Source organism: Mirounga leonina, unplaced genomic scaffold (genome assembly GCF_011800145.1).
Source record: "Mirounga leonina isolate KUSES-001 unplaced genomic scaffold, KU_Mleo_1.0 Mir_154, whole genome shotgun sequence".
Lineage (NCBI taxonomy): Eukaryota > Metazoa > Chordata > Mammalia > Carnivora > Phocidae > Mirounga > Mirounga leonina.
The window spans coordinates 48,675,636-48,680,526 of NW_023270389.1; the positions used below are offsets into that span (position 1 = coordinate 48,675,636).

Consider the following 4,891-nt stretch of genomic DNA (forward strand, 5'->3'; position numbering starts at 1 on the left):
TTCATGCCTCATTTCATTGGCCAAGACACTGAGAACGCTGTAGAGCCCCTGTAGCAATAGTGAGCACCTTGGTTTTATTCTGGTATTAAAAGGAATGCATTTAAAATGCATTGATTATGGGGGCGCCTGGGTGGCTCAGTCGTTAAGCTTTCTGCCTTCAGCTCAGGTCATGATCCCAGGGTCCTGGGATCGAGCCCCACATCGGGCTCCCTGCTCTGCAGGAAGCCTGCTTCTCCCTCTCCCACTCCCCCTGCTTGTGTTCCCTCTCTCGCTGTGTCTCTCTCTGTCAAATAAATAAAATCTTTAAAATGCATTGATTATGATATTGTAATACTGTTGTATGTGACAGATGGGAGCTACACTTGTGGTGAGCACAGCATAATGTATAGAGAAGATGAATCATCATGTTGTACATCTGAAACAAGGTAATATTTTGTGTCAACTATACTCAAAAGAATTAGAAAAAAAATGCATTGATTATGTGTGAGGTTTCCTCTGGGTTTTGGGGCAGATCTCCTTTCTCCTTTATCAACTTAAGGGATTTCCTTTTTATTCTTGATTCAAAGGGATGGGAAAATAGACCCTACATCTTGATAGGAGTAGCTATGTAGCAAAGTTACATTGCGAAGGTCAAGGACATAGTGACAAGTGGAAAATTGTGATCGTTTCTGCCCATTGTGACCATCTATCTACAACACCCCCACTGGGTAAGTTAGTAGCCGTACTTGGCACAGTAAATTTCTGGGTGGAAAAAAGGTGATGGGACTGGCAGTAGTGGCATCAGAGACTCCTTCATCATGAGAGAACTATCCAGAGCTTAGAGATGGTGTTGATGAAAGCTAACTAATCACAACAGGGACATCATAGGGCCAGAATACTGCAAAATATTTTGTGATGAATTTTTTTTTTTTCAAAGAGTAGATTCCCAGGAAGTAAAACCTTTTATGCTGTGGAATTGGCCAACAATTTGAGCACCAGTCTATCAGCAAATATTTAATAAGTCATTACTACAGGCAAGGCACTATTATAGTGTCTGGAGAAATACAAAGAAAAAGACAGTTTGCCCTCAAAACACTTTCCATCTGTTAGGAAGGACAACAGTCCCCCAAAGGGGCCAAGTAATACAAAGTGAAACGTAACAGACATCAAAAGAGAGGTCCATAGAGATGGCAATAAAACATTCAGCTTTTCAGAGAGATTAAAAAAAAAAAACCTTGAATATATCTTCAATATAATGAAAACCAGTGGAGAGGGCAATTCACTTTTCATCACTAGGCCTTCAAAGTATTTAAATGCCAAAAGCAAGGGACATTTATATTTAAATTTTGTCACCAATGGCACCCTACTAAGTGAATGTCCTAGAGGTATGAGAAAATTATTGGGACTTTGAAAAGAGCTTCCCACAATTTGGTTCTTTGAATTAAATGTAAGAGACATGAACAGGTTTCCAAATCTTCTGGACTTGAGTCTCTCCACTGGCAAACCACGAATAACAAAACTAACTCAATGCATGTGTTGACATGAGAATTAGCTAATAGAAACCATTGCAAAGCACTGTGGAAATCTTAAGTGCTGTGCAACTAGGTCAATAATGGATGTTGGCTTTCCTCCAGTTGCTCCTGAATTGAGGGAGGAGTTCGATGACAGTTGAGTGACCATTTAACCTGCTAATCAGGCAACTGGCAGGATGCCTGGTGATAGACAGAAGGAGAAAATTTATGGAAGACAAAGATAGGGGCAGCAAAAAGAGATCAAATATCATGCCTCTCACCCAGGGCACTGCAGGCATTTTGGGCAGGATGAGTCTTTGCATGTGGCTTCTTAGTGTCTTGAGGATACTTGGCATCACTGACTTCTGTGGAAATAAACCCCAGTTTACCTACCTCACTCTCCGCCCCAACTTGTGAATATAGCAACTATCTCAATAAGAAATGCCAACTGACTTCCAAATCCTGTGCCTCTCCTCTGTTGAAAATCATTGAGACAAGAGAGTTAGAAACTCTCAGGAAAGAATATTGTCGGGGGTTTAGAGGGACCAGAGTTTAAAGATGCAATTAATGGGGAAAGTGAAAAGTCGAATTAGAATGACAACAATAATTCAGTATTTGAGTGGTTTTTGAGTCAATTCATTTTGCCCAGCTCTGCCAGACTGTTCTTAAAAATTCGCTTGCATCTCATCATGGCTTTGCTCTAAAACCTTCAGTCACTCCCTATTGCTTACAAATACAGACCACATCCCTAAGCCTGACATTTCCAACCCCCCATCTTCCATTTTCTCATGTAGACTTTTCTGGTTCCAGTTAGTAGAACCTGACCAAAAAAAAAAAAATGAATGATCCAGAATGACCAAGATGGGAAATCTTGAACTCATGTTGGACTATTTTATGATTGAAAATTTTATGAAGAGTTTCAAGTAGGGTCAGCCCCAAGGCGTAGTCCTTCATCGCTCTGGTTTTGGGACTTGTTAGCAGTAGTGCGGTCAAGTTGCAGCAGTTCACTTGCCCACTTTCTCCAGTGTTGTTCTGATCACATTCCCACCATTGGGACCACAGGCATTTATCCTGTACCAATATGACAGTCTTTGCTTCCAGATGGATCTTCCCCTTCCATCTGGTCTTCTTTTTAGAGGTTGTCATCTCCAGGGGACTGGACATCAGTAGTAGATGCTTCAATTGAATACAAGATCTATTGCTACCTGAAAAACTTGTCCATCTGAGGCTTCAGTATCTAGAAATAAGTATTTTCTTTGTTATCCATTTGGTATGATGAAACCTCTATTTAGCATTGTCTGAAATTTGAGAATATCTGTAATGTTGCACAGAAAAAGTATCATATAAATCTAAATACTCTTTTTTAAAGATTTTATTTTTAAGTAGTCTCTACACCCAATGTGGGGCATGAAATTACAACCCCGTGATCAAGAGTCGCATACTCCACTGACTGAGCCAGCCAGGCACCCTAATACTCTTAGGATTTCTAACTTACCAATCAAATCTTGACTTTTCATTCATGACAGAAATCTGGGACTCATTCATCGCTGCCTCCTCTCCCTTCTCTTCCTAACGAGTCCCATATCCTGATGATCTCACCTCCTAAATAGTTCTGAAATGTCTTCACTCCTTTCAATCTTACCAATAGGTCTTAGTTCAGATTCTTACCAGCTCTCACTTGGGTTAACAAATAAACACCAAGTGTGTTGACTTTGGCTCTCACACCAACCCTGCAAGGCAATATTAGCCCTGTTTGCTGATAAGGAGGCAGTCTCAGGCAGGTTAAGTGATGCGCTCAACTAATGCCAAGCATTAGTAAGTGTCTGAACTGGGGTTTGAATACAGTTCTACTTAATTCCAAATCCTTTCTTTTTAACCCATACTCACTGCCTTTCCTGTATCATGCCTTCTCTTCTCTTTTCTTTTCTTTCCTTTTTTTTTTTTTGGCTAGAACTTCCTTCTGAATCATTGAGGGAGAGCTGTGGTCTATTTAGTGGACGACACAGTGGGAACATTTTTCCAGGATCTGGGGGAGTATCAGAATAAGGAGCATCATGATATGCCACATACAAAAATAGGGTAGAATTCACTTTTAACTCCTAGATGTCTGTCTGCACTAAGAATCACCTCAAATACTGTCTTTTTAAAAAATTTTTATTTATTTGAGAGAGAGAGAGAATGAGTTGGGGAGAGGGAGAAGCAGACTTCCCACCAAGCAGGGAGCCCCATGTGGGACTCAATCCCAGGACCCTGGGAATTATGACCTGAGCTGAAGGCAGATGCTTAACCAACTGAGCCACCCAGGCGCCCCTCAAATACTGCTTTTTTTTCTTTCTCAGGTTTTCCACATGCTTGGGAAGTCAGTGTGTGAGCAAGAGCTGAGACTGCAGAGCCCAGAGCACTCCTATGTGGCTAGAAGGAGGATTCAGTGGATGCCCAGCTGGTGGGGGGCTGTGAGGCCCGATGGTGGAGATCCTGCCCGGCAGCTGGTATGGAGACGTCATCCTGAAAGCAAAGGGCACTCACACAGTATTGCTGAATTGGAGAGTGATGAAATCAATATGTGGATTTTGATGGATTTTATGTGGATTATTCCAGATTCAGGTACATGGTGGGTGGGGTCGGGAGAGACTAGGAGACGAGGAGGTCCTGCAGGAATGGAGACAATGGGATATTAGGTGGAAACTGGGTAATGGAGTGGGACAGATGGGAAAAGCATTAAGATGCCACAAAGAGGGAGTAACGGGACTTGCTTTGTTGTGGGGGGTGATGTGCCATGAGATGAGAAGAATAAAGCATCATGAGAGAACTGGGGAGATCAGAAATGGGAACTTATTTGGGGAGGAAAAGAGCTTAATTTAAAACAGCATTTTGGCTTAGGGGGGCATTTTGGGGGAGAGAGGTAATTTAAAAAGGATCCAGTTGGAAGTATTTTCATTGCAGAGATCATCCCTTGTCTTTCAGAGATACCACCATTTGGAGAATGTGAATCTTTTACCCACCTATTCAGGACTCCCTAAGACAGAGATGAGCCTTCTGTTCCCAGTGATCACGGGGCCCCCAGATGAAGCCAGCCTCAGGATAATAAACCGGGTAATTATCTCCATCCTTCCTGTGACAATAATGGTGTTGAGGCAGGCAAAAATTCATCAGAGGCGGCTTTGCAAGTCCCCAGGGAGACTCAGGATAAAGGGGCTGATTGTCAGAATCCGCCTCTGCAGCATTACACCAGGGTGGCGTGATGACGGCCGAGGGCCACATGGTGCCCCCAGAGTAAAGCAGTGTGGAGATGAAAACGAGAAAGACACCTACATCCCAGCCCAGCACCCCACCAAGTCTGCGTGGATGGTCTGGATCTGTAATTAGAAACACGGTGCAATAAATATTGAAAGAAACTTCTG

The 4,891-nt window shown here is 42.6% G+C and overlaps 1 long non-coding RNA gene across 1 annotated transcript; it reads left to right on the forward strand.

Annotated features, from left to right (window-relative positions):
- The first annotated feature begins 401 nt into the window (after window positions 1–401).
- On the forward strand, window positions 402–4,578 carry LOC118013721. The gene is made up of 3 exons (XR_004680101.1): window positions 402–425; window positions 3,830–4,094; window positions 4,455–4,578. It is a non-coding gene; the product is annotated as an uncharacterized LOC118013721 (long non-coding RNA).
- Window positions 4,579–4,891: the final 313 nt, after the last annotated feature.